Source organism: Vicugna pacos, chromosome 11 (genome assembly GCF_048564905.1).
Source record: "Vicugna pacos chromosome 11, VicPac4, whole genome shotgun sequence".
NCBI lineage: Eukaryota > Metazoa > Chordata > Mammalia > Artiodactyla > Camelidae > Vicugna > Vicugna pacos.
The window spans coordinates 5,820,933-5,836,562 of NC_132997.1; the positions used below are offsets into that span (position 1 = coordinate 5,820,933).

At 40.0% G+C, this 15,630-nt stretch overlaps 1 protein-coding gene across 4 annotated transcripts in view; it reads left to right on the top strand.

The window, feature by feature from the left end:
* Positions 1–15,630, top strand: part of LOC140699566 (uncharacterized) — a 40,199-nt gene that overhangs the window by 14,855 nt on the left and 9,714 nt on the right. The window lies entirely within an intron of this gene.

Consider the following 15,630-nt stretch of genomic DNA (forward strand, 5'->3'; position numbering starts at 1 on the left):
ACCCCTTCATTCTTTTATTCATAACACACGCAATTCTGAGTGCCTAGGGGAGAGGGGGTGGACCCACAGTAGTAAGCAAAATGTACTTGCTTCTTGAGAGCTTAGCAGTGTCAGAAGTTGACTTAGATTAAAATGTTCTATTAACACAGCAGGGCACCTAATCCAAAGTGCGGAGGTTGGAGGGAAGGAAGGCTTCCTTGACAAACAGTTAAAATGAGCCTGGAGGCTAGTGGGAAGCAGCAGTCACAGGGCCCCTGAGGTCACTGGGGACCTGGTACTGAGGTGAGGATAGGCAAGCAGGGTCGGGGGTGGGGCTAGAACTCTACCAGGGAGCCTCTGAAGGGGGAGATGTAATCAAATTTGTGCTTTGGGAAGGCTGCCTTGGCTGTGTGTGTGTGTGTGTAGCAGGGAAGAGGGGGAGGGTGTCACCAACTGGGAGGGTCATTAGAAGACCATTCACAGGCTCGGAGGCCACCAGTGGGAGAGGGGCATCGGGGCTGCTTGGGGACCGCAGGGGCAGGGTGGATGCCGGATTTCCTTATGGGGAGGGCTTGTTAGCGGGGTCGCTCTAGCGACACCTTGTGGCTGGAAGTAAACAGATGGAGGCCGCCAGGTGGACTTACCTCTTCTCTCCTTCCCTGCCTTGTGTGATGATCTTAGCTCTGCCAACATATGGAAAAGAAGAGCTAAGTTCCAGAGTAGCCCAGGACTTTGCTGAGCTCGTTCAAGTGAGATTTGATAGGATTTAGTCTTGTGTTGAGATCTGTAGGTTAACTTAGCTAGAAACGTCCCGTCTTTTGGATTTCCATAGGGGTATTAATTCTTGATAAAGATTGCTTTCTTGGTGAGAGGAAATTTAATACAACTGATGTCTTTCTCAAAAAAAATCTTATCTTTTAAGAAATTTAATATTCAAAATAATAGGAATATTTTAAAATGATAAACTAAGGCTTTCGTGTAGTTTCTTTGGTTTCTGAGTTGATGTGTAGGTAGACCCTTTGCATTACATAATAGCACATCTTTGTCAGTATTTAAAGAGCTGTTAGTGAGCGCCCTAGACCCCACTTTTGAAAGCATCATTAAAGCTTGCTCTGAAATAGTGAAGTCATATAGGTCTTTTTTGCAGAAGCCAGATATTTGGTTTATAATCTGCAGCATAGCTCCCTTTATAAAATAATAATAGGTTCAAAATTAAGAAAGTGGAAAATAATTGATTTTTTTAAAAACTGAAACATAAACTTTCTTGTGCTAATGTTGCAACTGGAAATTTCGAAAAGAAAAATCCCACTGTAATATCATCTACGTGAAATACATATATGTCTGTCACGTTTGAATAGTAACTGCACAGTGGTTTTTGAAGTCAGGATCATTCCAGCTCAGATACTGGCAGTGATGGTTGCTGGTTTTCAATGGAAGAACCTAAATTTGCTTTCTTAGCTTTATTCTTTTCTTTTTCTTTTCTTTTCTTTTCTTTTCTTTTCTTTTCTTTTCTTTTCTTTTCTTTTCTTTCCTTTTCTTTCCTTTTCTCTCTCTCTTTTTTTTTTTTTTTTTTGGGTAGTGCGAGGGTTGAGTAGTGCTGTGCCAGCATGACTTGGGGGCAATTTGGGGGCAGATGTCGTGCAGCAGCAGTGAGATATTTCCATGCCTTTTACTTTCTGGACATCACCAGGGAACATGTGTGGTTTGTGCCTGCAGGATGCGATGCTGCAGGACTCCCTGGTCCATCAATGTTATGTCTTGGAGCTGCTCCGGTCAGTGAATGATTTTCTGTGGCTTGGAGCTAATGTGGTCTGATGCAGATGATCAGATGTGTAACTGAAGTACTTTTACTTGAAATAAGAGAAAAGCTAGCAAAAATGTCTCTAAAATACAGGATGAGGGAGGAGAATTGGCTGAGCTGCTTGCAGTGGGGAATATTCTCAGGTGACTCCCTCACTGTGTCTCCTGTCACTCTCCCCCACAGCCCTGCACGGCAGTCCTACTGAAGCAACCATGCACTTTCTCAGAAATGCGCTGAATTTCCTTGTGCCTCTGATTGTTCACTTTTTTTTTTTTTTGAAAGCACATCTTGCCCTTTGCTTAAATGCCGGCCTTGCTAGCCACCACTTACACTCATTCTTCTGGACCTCGTCCATATATAGCTGCTGAATGGATGAACAAAATGTAGTATCTCCATTTAGCGGAACATTATTCAGACATAAGAGTGAATAAAAAAGAAAAAATAAATAAAGGGGAATATGAAAAATCCATCTGCTCTGGGAAGTCCACCCTGACTGCTCAACCCGGCCTTTTCCCTTTGAAACCCCATCCCTTATACCCCTCTCTACTATTTTTGATAGTATTTACCACCTTCTAATAAAGTTTAACATTTTCAAAGGAAAGAGACATGCTGATACCACTTCAACATGGGAAAGCCTTGATAACAGCACGTTAATTGAAAGGAACCAGACACAAACGGCCGCATATTGTTGATTTCAGTGATCTGAAATGCCCAGAATAGGCTCATGCAGTGGCAGAGAGCAGATGATGGTTGCAAGGGGCTGGGTGGAGGAGGGTTGTGGAGTGACTGCTAGTGACAGGGGTGTTCTATTGGGGTGATGAAGTGTTCTGGAAATAGATGGTGGTGAGGGCTGCACAACCGTGAGTATGCAGAAGGCTACTGAGCGCTGTCTCTGGGAGTGCCTGTTGTTGGGGCGGCTTTATTTTGTTCTCATCCTGTAATGTGAAGGGTCATCTTGTGCTGAGATCATTCAACTCCTGTGAGTGGTAAGGCTAAGAGACTTTGCAGAGTCATGTTTCTTTTTTCCCCCTTGCTGAGTGTAGGCAAAAATGGTTTAAGCCTGAGAAAGTGCTCCATATGCAGAAATGTCTTTCAGTTTTGCCTGGTGTAAAAATCTTGAGAGCTTTTTAATCGTTTAGGACAGTCTGTAGGGAGAAACAGCCCGTGAAGCCTGGGTGAGACCTGGAAGAGCCGCTCTTCCCTCCCAGACACGGGTGGGGATTTCACCCCAGTTCAGGCAGTGAAGGGCCAAGACCCGTGAGTGAAGTTGACAGTCATGAATATTTATGTGTATCCGCTGCTTCATCTTGGATATTAATTTCTAGCTGAGTCATTTTGTGGCGGCAGACTCTTCCTACATCAGGAATTTATAGTATCTGCTCTTTGAGGTGAAGACCTGACAGACTTGATTATTTAACAGTCTATCTTGTATTGATATCTCAAATTCCTTTGTCAATCGCAAAACAGCAGAAATACAGACGTCCTTTAATGCCGATGCGACCTGGAGCAGGTTTAGTTTCTGTGCCTCAGTGGCCTTATCTGCGGGTGGGGAAGTTTATAACAGTGCTTCCCTCAGAGGAGCTGGTGAGAGGAGACTGAGAAGCACAAATGGAAGACTTACACGAGATGCTCATGAATGACAAAATTTAGTGCTGTCAGCCTGGTGAGGCCTCAGGGACAGAGATGTCAGAACAGAGCAGCCCTAGCCGGAGTTCGATCCGCATTGGCAGGTTTTATGATCACTATCACCACTGTGGGTTATCAGGTAGTTTTAAGACTTGGTAATATGAATTCATGAATAATGTTAAAGACTAGACAACTCAGATCCGGTTTACATAGTTCTCAAGATTTCCTGTGATAAATGGATATTTTTTCCCCATCTTAAATCTGAGTGGATTCTCTAAAAAAATTCCGTAGTCCTCCATCTTTTCCCTTTAATTCTCCTTTTTAAAAAAAAAAAAGTTTTTAAATGGAGTTACTGGGGACTGAACTGAGGGCCTCACGCGTGCTGAGCACATACTATCTCAACTGAGGTATACGCTCTCCCATAATTTTTTTAAACTTTACTTTCTTAGTATGCAGAGGTTAGAGGCCTCTAATTCTTTTTTTGGAGACTTGTCTATAAACCTGTAAATCTAAAATTAATGGACAAAATTTGGTTTATTAAAAAAATCATTAGAACTTTCTTCAATCCATTCAAAAGGAAATGCTTATTGAGTTAAAATGTTTCTCCTTTATGGTGATTTCTAATTTTTGGTCTCGCTTAACTTATTAAAAGTAATCCTCATCATCATAATGACCAAGCTTGCTGTGAGTGGACACCTACCAAAGGCTAAACTGTTTTTCTCATGTTTTACTTCAAAGCAGGTATTTGACGATAGGTATAAATGTCGCCTTTTTGTAGCTGAGGGATTGAGAGGTGGGCAGCTTGTCCCAAATCAAACGCAGCTGGCGGTGCCTAGCTCGGTGCTGGAACCCAGGCTGCACAGGATGCATTCTCAATTTCTCCTCTGATCAGCCTCCTGTTGAGTGGTTTCCAGAACACCTGTGAGTCCATAAATGACCGATTTTGGCGATCTCAGCCTGATGAGGCCTTCAGAGGAGAGACACCATTGAGAATGTGAGACAGAGTGGCATAAATTAAAATTGTACATTTTCACAAATGTTGCATTCTCAGGTAATGACTTAAATAGTTTATGTTTTCTTTATTTTAGTGCTATGTAAGCACTAAAAACAAAACATTAAAAATGATTATAGTGCAAAATAGGAGTGGGCTTTGAAAGTCCAATCATTGCTATTGATGTTGCTTGTTTTTCTCTAGTGGTGCTTTTTGACAGAATAATTTACAGTGACTGAATTTATTTTATGTATGTAGTCTTAGTATGGAGGAAAAGTTTGTCAGTGAATATTGAAAGTAAAATCTTTACTCTTTTCTTTACTGATGATAAATATGTACGTTGTTTCCATGGCTTAAGTATATTTCCTCATTTGTGAAATTTGAGTGATGCCGTTTACCGTGTCTGACTGTGAGAGGTAGATGCCTTGTATACAATGCATCCAAGAGCTGCTTAGTAAAAATGTGCTGTCACAATGACAGATAGTTTAGAAGGATCAACTGTGAATACTAAAGAGGGTGGCTTGTTTCTGATGCATATTCAATATGGATATATATGAATATGGCTTAAAGTAACAAGGATTCAGGGTTTTGTGTGTGTGTGTGCGTGCAGTATGAAGTTTTAATGAAATCTGTATCATTCTATTGAGACAGGGACTAGTTAAATTGACTTAAGCAGACGACCTTGAAGATTATTTACACAGAATGTGTATTGTTACAACTCAGTGTACATGCTGCCGTGTAACTATACACTCAGACATTTAAATTCGTAGGAATCTGACCAGAAGCATTAAGTTTAGAAAAATCCACATTGATCATTTTCAGGGAATAAGCTTCTCTCTTTTGTGATTAAAGAAAATTTTGATTTACTTTTCTGCACTCTTAATAGGTTTTAAAATATCAAAACATTGATTTGACATGTCAGCTTTTTTAATAGAAAAAAGCTCATGCTGTTTTAATATGTAAATAAATGTTTTTGTATTTCAGTACACTTCTATGACTTCCTGGCTCTTTGAGAAGTATTTTGCAAGATACTTAGATTACCTACTGTTGGAAAAAATACAGACATGACATTTATGAATATAGGGCTAGTACAGGTCTGTTGGTTTTTGCTACAGTGCAAGACATGAGGACTAGGAGAGCTTTGCTGCTGATGGCCAGGAGGATAGATCCCAGATCTCAGTCTCCCCTCCTGTAAAATGAAGTGGCTGGACTGGATTCTTTCCACTTCAAAGATGAGTTTCCATGAGCCTGTGTCTTTTGTATATATTCAGGAGTATTAGCAATATCTGATTAAGTACTGAATACCCCTCCCTTTCCTGAAGCGAAGTGCAGTATGTGCTACAAAAGCATTTAGTTATCTGATTCTTGTTTCTGATCCACAGACAATTTTTGTGTTGCATCTTTCCAGGCAACCTGGAAGGCCTTTTAAGCCATAGGTGGCGCTGTTGCACTTTCTTACAGTCTTAACTTTCCTGTTTGTAAAGGAAGTCTTAAACAACGTTATTTTTTTTTTATTCCTTTGCTTAGTGCTTCAGGGTAGCAAATTGTCCATTATGTCTGACTACCTGGAAATATTATTCTGCTTATGACTTAGTTTTATTCTGTGATCTCGCTGTGAACATTTCAGACTTCCTGTGCAAACAGTGGCAACATCGGACTTTTCTTTTTCTTTTTTTACATTTTTTATTGATTCATAATCATTTTACAGTGTTGTGTCAAATTCCAGTGTTCAGCACAATTTTTCAGTCATTCATGGACATATACACACTCATTGTCACATTTTTTTCTCTGTGATTTATCATAACATTTTGTGTATATTTCCCTGTGCTATACAGTGTAATCTTGTTTATCTATTCTACAACTTTGAAATACCAGTCTATCCCTTCCCACCCTCTACCCCCTCCCCGGTAACCACAAGTCTGTATTCTCTGTCCATGAGTCTATTTCTGTCCTGTATTTATGCTTTGTTTTTGTTTGTTTGTTTGTTTTGGTTTTTTAGATTCCACACAATAGCGATCTCATATGGTATTTTTCTTTCTCTTTCTGGCTTACTTCACTTAGAATGACATTCTCAAAGAGCATCTATGTTGCTGCAAATGGTGTTATGTTGTCGGTTTTTATGGCTGAGTAGTATTCCATTGTATAAACATACCACATCTTCTTTATCCAGTCACCTGTTGATGGACATTTAGGCTGTTTCCATGTTTTGGCTATTGTAAATAGTGCTGCTATGAACATTGGAGTGCAGGTGTCATCCTGAAGTAGATTTCCTTCTGGATTCAAGCCCAAGAGTGGGATTCCTGGGCCATATGGTAAGTCTATTCCTAGTCTTTTGAGGAATCTCCACACTGTTTTCCACAGTGGCTGCACCAAACTGCATTCCCACCAGCAGTGCAGGAGGGTTCCCCTTTCTCCACAGCCTCTCCAGCATTTGTCATTTGTGGATTTTTGAATGACGGCCATTCTGCCTGGTGTGAGGTGATACCTCATTGTAGTTTTGATTTGCATTTCTCTGATAATTAGTGATATTGAGCATTTTTTCATGTGCTTTTTGATCATTTGTATGTCTTCCTTGGAGAATTGCTTGTTTAGGTCTTCTGCCCATTTTTGGATTGGGTTGTTTATTTTTTTCTTATTGAGATGTATGAGCTGCTTATATATTCTGGAGATCAAGCCTTTGTCGGTTACATTTGCAAAAATTTTCTCCCATTCCATAGGTTTTCTTCTTCCTTTACTTCTGGTTTCCTTTGCTCTGCAGAAGCTTGTAAGTTTCATTAGGTCCCATTTGTTTATTCTTGCTTTTATTTCTTCTAGGAGAAAATTTTTGAAATGTATGTCAGATAATGTTTTGCCTATGTATTCCTCTAGGAGGTTCATTGTATCTTTTCTTATGTTAAAGTCTTTAATCCATTTTGAGTTGATTTTTGTATATGGTGTAAGGGAGTGTTCTAGCTTCATTGTTTTACATGCTGCTGTCCAGGTTTCCCAACACCATTTGCTGAAGAGACTGTCTTTATTCCATTGTATATTCTTGCCTCCTTTGTGGAGATGTGTTGATCAAAAGTTTGTGGGTTCATTTCTGGGCTCTCTATTCTGTTCCATTGGTCTATATGTCTGTTTTGGTACCAATACCATGCTGTCTTGATGACTGTAGCTCTATAGTATTGTCTGAAGTCTGGGAGAGTTATTCCTTCAGCCTCTTTCTTTCTCTTCAGTAATTCTTTGGCAATTCTAGGTCTTTGATGGTTCCATATAAATTTTATTATGATTTGTTCTAGTTCTGTGAAATATGTCCTGGGTAATTGGATAGGGATTGCATTAAATCTGTAGATTGCCTTGGGCCGTGTGACCATTTTAACAATATTGATTCTTCCAATCCAGGAGCATGGAATATCTTTCCATTTTTTAAATTCTTCTTTAATTTCCTTCATCAGTGGTTTATAGTTTTCTGTGTATAATTCTTTCACCTCCTTGGTTAGATTTATTCCCAGATATTTTATTACTTTGGGTGCTATTTTAAAGGGGAGTGTTTCTTTACTTTCTTTTTCAGTTGATTTATCGTTAGTGTAAAGAAATGCAACTGATTTTTGAACGTTAATTGTGTAACCTGCTACCTTGCTGAATTCTTCAATCAGCTCTAGAAACTTTTGTGTGGACCTTTTAGGGTTTTCTATATATAGTAACATGTCATCAGCATATAGTGACACTTTTAACTCTTCTTTTCCAATTTGGATCCCTTTTATTTCTTTCTCTTGCCTGACTGCTGTGGCTAGGACTTCCAGGACTATTTTGAATAGGAGTGGTGATAGTGGGCATCCTTGTCTTGTCCAGATTTTAGTGGGAAGCTTTTGAGATTTTCACCGTTGAGTACTATGCTGGCTGTAGGTTTGTCATATATAGCTTTTATTATGTTGAGATATGTTCCCTCTATACCCACTTTGGCGAGAGTTTTTATCATAAATGGATGTTGAATTTTATAAAATGCTTTTTCTGCATCGATTGAGATGATCATGTGGTTTTTGTCCTTTCTCTTGTTGATGTGATGTATTACATTGATTGATTTGTGTATGTTGAACCAGCCTTGTGTCCCTGCGATGAACCTCACTTGGTCATGATGTATAATCTTTTTTATGTGTAGTTGAAGTCTATTTGCTAAAATTTTGGTGAGGATTTTGGCGTTTATGTTCGTCAGTGATATTGGCCTATAATTCTCTTTTTTTTTGTAGTGTCTTTGCCTGGTTTTGGTATCAGGGTGATGGTGGCTTCATAGAATGAGTTTGGGAGAATTCCCTCCTTTTCAATCATCTGGAAGAGTTTGAGAAGGGCTGGTGTGAGTTCTTCTTTTATGTTTGGTAGAATTCCCTGGTGAAGCCATCCGGTCCTGGACTTTTATTTGTAGGGAGGTTTTTAATTGCTATTTCTATTTCCTTTCTAGTGATCAGATTGTTCAAGTGTTCAGTTTCTTCTTGATTCAGTTTTGGTGGACAGTATGTTTCCAGAAATTTGTCCATCTCCTCTAGGTTATCCAGTTTGGTTCCATATACTTTTTCATAATATTTTCATATGATATTCTATATTTCTATTTTGTTTGTTGTAATTTCTCCATTTTCCTTTCTTATTTTGCTAATTTGTGCTCTCTCTTTTTTCTTCTTTGTGAGTTTAGCCAGAGGTTTGTGGACTTTATTTACTTTTCCAAAAAAACAGCTTTTGATTCTGTTGATTTTTCCTATGGTCTTGTTAATCTCTATTGTATTTAATTCCTCTCTGATCTTTATTATTTCCTTCCTTCTGCTGCTTTTTGGGGCTTTTCGTTCTTTTTCTAATTCATTCAGGTGTTGGGTTAACTTGTTTATTTGAGATTGTTCTTTTTTGAGGAAGGCCTGTATTGCTATAAGCTTCCCTCTTAGCACTGCCTTTGCTGTCCCATAGGTTTTGAGTGGTTGTGCTTTCATTATCATTTTTCTCAAGGTATTTTTTAATTTCAGCTTTGATTTCCTCATTGATCCATTGTTTTTTCAATAACATATTGTTTAATGTCCATGCTATTCTTTTTTTCTCTTTTGTTTCTCTGTTGTTGATTTCCAGTTTCATGGCATTGTGGTCAGTAAAGATGCTTGAGATAATTTCTAACTTCTTAATATTGTTGAGGTTTCTTTTGTGCCCAAGTACATGATTGATCCTGGAAAATGTTCCATGTGCACTTGAAAAGAATGTATATTCTATTTTTGGGGGGTGTAAAGCTCTGAAAATATCCACCAAATCTAGTTTTTCTATTGTAGTATTTAATTTCTCTGTTGCCTTGTTTATTTTCTGTCTGGAAGATCTGTCTAGTGATGTTAATGCAGTGTTAAAATCTCCAACTATGATTGTATCCCCATCAATATCCCCCTTTATCTCTGTTAGTAATTCTTGTATGTACTTAGGTGCTCCTATATTGGGTGCATATATATTAACGAGTGTAATGTCTTCATCTTGTATCACTCCTTTAATCATTATAAAATGTCCCTCTTTATCTTTCTTTATGGCCTTTGTTTTAAAGTCTATTTTGTCTGAAATCAGTACTGCAACACCTGCTTTTTTGGCTTTTCCATTTGCATGGAATATCCTTTTCCATCCTTTCACTCTCAATCTATATGTGTCCTCCCTAAAGTGGGTCTCTTGTATGCAGCATATTGAAGGTTCTTGCTTTATTATCCACTCTGCCACTCTATGTCTTTTGACTGGAGCATTTAGTCCATTAACATTTACAGTAATTAATGATAGATGTGTGTTTATTGCCATTTTGAACTTATCTTTGCAGTTGAATTGATATATCCTCTTTGTTCCTTTCTTCTTCCTTTTGTGGTTTGGTAATTTTCCTTTCTATTATCATGGATTTTATTTAATTTTTGTGACTCCCTTGTAAATTTTTGACTTGTGATTACCCTTTTTTGTAAATCTATTAACCTATACCCGTTTTTATTAAACTGATAATAACATGATCTCAAACCCATCCTTCTGTTAAAAAAATTTAAAAAAGAAAGAAAAAAAGATTCTATATTTCCCTGCCTCCCTCTCCCACTCTCAGTGATTTGTATGTCTTCTTTTATAATTTCGTGTTTTCTTTATTTGTAATTCATGGGTTATCACCTTTCCAGCTGTACGTTTCTCATTTCTGTAGCATCCTGCTGCTTTTCAATTTAGAATAGCCATTTCAATATTTCTTTTAGCATGGGTTTAGTGTTGCTAAACTCCTGCAGCTTTTTTTTTTTTTTGTCTGTGAAACTCTTTATTTCTCCTTCTATCCTAAAGGGTGGCCTTGCTGGATAAAGTATCATAGGCTGCATCTTTTTTTCATTCAGGGCTTTGAATATATCTTGCCACTCCCTTCTGGCCTGTAGTGTTTGTGTAGAGAAATCAGCTGAGAGCCTTATGGGGGTTCCCTTGTAATTCACTCTTTGCTTTGCTCTTGCTGCCTTTATAATCATTTCTTTATCCTTGACTCTGGCCATCTTGATTATGATATGTCTTGGTGTGGGTCTATTTGGGTTCTTCCTGTTTGGGACCCTCTGAGCTTCCTGTACTTGTATATCTGATTCCTTCTTTAAGTTTGGGAAGTTTTCAGTAATGATTTCTTCAAAAACCTTTTCAATCCCCTTTGATCCTTCTTCCCCTTCTGGGACCCCTATTATGCGAAGATTGGGATGCTTTATATTATCCCATAGGTCCCTTATGCTATTATCATTATTTTTTATTTGCTTATCTTGTAGTTCTTCTGAATGGGTGCTTTCTGTTGCCCTGTCTTCTAGATCACTAATTCGTTCCTCTGCATTAACTAGTCAGCTTTGCACAGCTGTTAGATCATTCCTCATCTCTGTCAATGAGTTTTCCCATTTTGCTTGGCTCTTCTTTATAGCTTCAATTTCATTTTTGACATATTTTATTTCTCTAAGCACTATCTCTTTTAATTCCTTCAGCAATTTGACCACTCCTTTTTTGAAATTTTGATCTAGTTGGCTATTGAAGTCTATTTCATTGAGCTTTCTTTCAGGGGATTCCTCTTGTTCTTTTAATTGGGAAAGTTTTCTCTGCTTCTTCATCTTGCTCATACCTCTCTGGCATTGTGGTTTATGGAGCATCAATTCTCTATTTTGGATCTTAAGAATTTTATCTATCTAATGCCTATTTAGGAATAGAACTTAGAAAAAAAAGAAAAAAAAAGAAAAAAGAAAATAAAGAGAAAAAAGAGAAAAAAATAAGAGAGAGAGAGAAAGATTTTTAAAAGAAGGGAGAAAGAGGGCTTGAAAACATTGTATAATGAATAATAGAAGAGCGGGTTGAAGTAGAGTATTAATCGGGTGGAGACGTCCTTTTAAAACCTTTAAAAAATAAAAAAGGGGGGTGGGGAGATGAATATATGTGTTTGAAGCCTGTGTCTAATCAATAACAGGACATCAAAATCCAAGAGAAATAGAAATGAATTAAGAAGTAAAAATTAAGAGAGTAATTCAAAATAGAACAGGTAAAAACAGATTAAAAACAAAACAAAACAAAAACCAAAACCAAAAAACAAAAAACAAAACAAAACAAACAAACAAAAAGGGTTGTTGTCGTTGTTCTCCTGGAGTCTGTGTGCTTTTAATGTGAAGTCCTTCTGTCTTCGTCCTGTTTTGGAAGCTCAGCTTGTTTTCATATTTCATAGGCCCTCCGTTGGCGCCCTCTTCTGTGCTGCTCCCAGCACTTGTCGGCAAGCAGATCGCGCCTCCTCCTAACACGGGGTCAGATGCAGCTCTCTTTTGCTGCGGGCGGGCGGGTAACTGCCCCTCTGGATGCCGCAGTCAGATGTTGCAGACTGGACAGGCATGATGGCGGGTCGTGCCCCCTCCCAGCACCTCGGTCAGGGGTTGTGTTCCTGCCCGACAGGCGGGGGGCCGCTCTCCCCCTGCCTGCGCCGCCGGTAGCTCCGCTGCTCTGTGCGGCTGCGTGCTCTGCGCCGGCGCTCCGCCCTGGCTGGCGCTCCGAACATCGGACTTCTCTTGCAGTGTTAGAAACCAGTGAGCCGGGATTTTATAAAAGAGCTAGAAGAGGCCTCTGGAGCACCTTAAAGCTGAAAAGTGTACTGAGTTCCCTAAGTATTATCCCCACCGCTGTGTGTCAATGGGTGGTAGGAGATTTGGTACATATACGAAGGGGTGTAGTGTTTTGACTTGGGTTTGCGTGCACGCGCTGCCACTGAGCTAAGTGATCCTGAGTCAGTTCGTTCGGAGTTTTTCCCTCGTCTGTGAGATGGGGACACTCATTTCTGCTTTGTAGAATTGTGAGAATAAGAAATTATGTAAAGTGTTTAGCACAGTGTGTATGTCAAGAGGGCTCATAAACTTAACTGCTGTTTGGTGTGAAGCCATCATTTGAGAGTCTTTGGCAATTACTGAGAAACAGGAAAATAAGGAAAGCTGGTTTTATGATGAAAGATATTTGAGGAAGTTCCATAGTCCCTAAACACATAATTTAGCATCAGCAGAGTCAGGACCGTTACACAGTCGCCCTGAACCAATGTTAAGCCACAGAATTTTTTGTTACTTCATATATGTTGGGGCTTAAGGGGACCCAATACTTATACACATGTTGTGTCCAGCAGCCAACTGAGAGATGACCAAGAAGAACAGGCAGGCGATAAATGTCTCCTTTATTACTGATGAAGCTACGTTCTCCATGAAACTCAGGGCTGTGGGAGAGTGAGTGTCATGACACTATGTCCCAGAATTAGAGACTCACGCAGTCCCAGGTAACTCTGGGCCACAGCGAGCATTCCCTTGAGAGGATCTGGCCCATAATGCACAGGAGTGTCTTGCCATGGAGCTGAGCATCCCAGCTGCTTCCTAATGGTGGCCAACACTGGAGGGAAAGGAAAGGTTTCATATGCCCTGCTTGTCTCCCCGGACTCACACCTCAATCTGTTAGTGTGAGGAGGGATAGCCGTGGGCCAGTGGTCAGGGGTGTGAAGGGAGAAGCAGTCTCCCATGGACCAGAGGAGTGGGGAGGAGGGATCCCCTCCCTCAGTTTAAACAGGTGGTGGCTTGAAAGAGAAGGGTGCTCCTCAAGAGTTTATAAGAGGGGAAATAAGGATTTCCTTTGGGACTCAGACTAGCCATGAAACACAGAAGATGATTAGATGGGAGACTTGTAAATCACTTTCTTATTAAATTGACATTTGTTGGGCACCAAAAATATGCTACATTCTTTTCTGAGAGTTTTACAGAAATGAATCCTTCAATCTTCACAACAAGTGAGTAAGAAAGATTTGATTGTTATCCCAGGTTTAAGTGTGGAAATTGAGGCACACAGAGGGTAAGTAATTTGGCCAAGGTAACAGAGCTAGTAAGTGGCAGAGCTGGGGTTTAAACCCTGGCTATCTGGTTTCCAGGCTCCCAGGGATGAGCTTTGGGAGTTTAGAGGTATCTGCATCCCTGGATCTCTGTACCTCTGCATCAGTTAGACCAGAAAGGACAGGGAAAGGGGAGTTATACAGGGGCTCACAGTCGTGTCTCAGCCACTGCCCATGAACTGTGCCCCGTGATTGGCGTTAATTGTTTTCCAGGCAGTAGATCTGTTCTTATAACAGAAATTTAGTCCATTGAGTTAATCTAGAAACTCTTCCTGCTCTGCTTCTGTCCAAGCTTGCCATGTGACTGCCTGCCCGAGATTGGGCCATGGAGGAGAATCTGTACTCATGGTTGAACTCTGATATTTCAATCTCTTTTGTAGTTTCACATCTCCTGTTACATTAATAAATTGAATTTCTGGTTTTCTTGCATCAGTGTGTCATAAGTTTGGTTAATGTGAAACCAGTCCATGGGAGCCCAGGGGTGCTGACGGTATAATTTCTGAGCATGTGGCATTTCTACCCGTGCAGATATGGCTGGATGATGTCCACCTTCCTCACTGATTTCTCCCAGCAGCAGGGTCCTCTCCCACCCCTGGATGTGAGGATGGGATCTCTCTGAGTAGGTCAGTCAGAGGCCGAGTCCACCAATCAGATGAAGTACCTGGAAGTGGGTTTAATAGAAGAAAAGGGCTTCCAGGTAGTCCGATGGGCTGTTCAAGTCCGTATGGTGAAAAGCTGTCCACTGTCTGTGGTTGAGCTGCTTCTTTGCTGTTTAAAACTCTGTATTACATGAAGGGATTTTAAAATGCAGAAAGGTGTGATTTCAGGTGGTACATCCGCACCGGTGACTAGTGCTGGATGACCGCCTTTGTGAGGAATAGACGGAGTCTTACAAACTTCATAAAACAGCTTTAAAAGCTCTGCATATGGGGTGCACTTCGTATGGGATCCAGTTCATGACTGGTCGCGCTGAGAGGGCACGTAAATGATGATGGCAGAAAGGACACGGAGGCATCAAAAAGGTCTCAGTCATGTTCCGTGTTTAGAGGATGGAGCACAGTGTAATATATTTGAGCTGGTTTTTCACTGAACACTTTAGAGTATTTTCTAGGACTCCCCAATCCCCCAAGGTTCCATGCAGCTGGGTGTCCCCTCAGTGCAGCTCTGTCAGCGCTTTCCCTGGGCTGATGCGGTGTCACGGGGAGCAGGACGGTAAGCGTCCCCGGCTCCTCCGAGCTCCGTCTCCTCATCCGCAGAGCCGGGTTTCTCATGCGTGTCTACTTAGTAGGGTTGCTGAGAATCACACGTGATGGTTGTCAGGTGTGATTTGTGGTTGTCTCTGTGATTGGCGTATAGTCAATATTTGATAGAAACACTTGTTTTTTATTATAATTGTGGCTCCTAGATTGCAGTGGTTTTTAGTCTGCATTTATTTTTTTATATGAATTTATTCTTATTTTTAAATAAACACTTGTATTTATATATTTTCATGAAGGTACTGGGGATTGAAGCCAGGAACATGTGCATGCTCAACAGGTGCTCTACAGCGGAGTAATACCCACCCTCCTTGTCTGCACTTTAAAATAAATATTTCAATACACAAAATATTTCTTAAACACTATCATGGGTCCTATTTTCTGCATAGACAATTGAATACATATGCCATCTCAATACGAATAAATGTCGTAGGGACATACCTTTCTAAATCTTTTAACGTGTTTTAAAACGGTCATAGCTAGTGAAAAACACGAGTCTTGGATCCACTACTTCTTAGGGTCTGCTTTGCCATCATGGGGAATTACATTCTACAGAGAAGGCTAATTGGATCTCATTGATATTTGGATGATTTTGCAATGTTCAAGGCTTTCA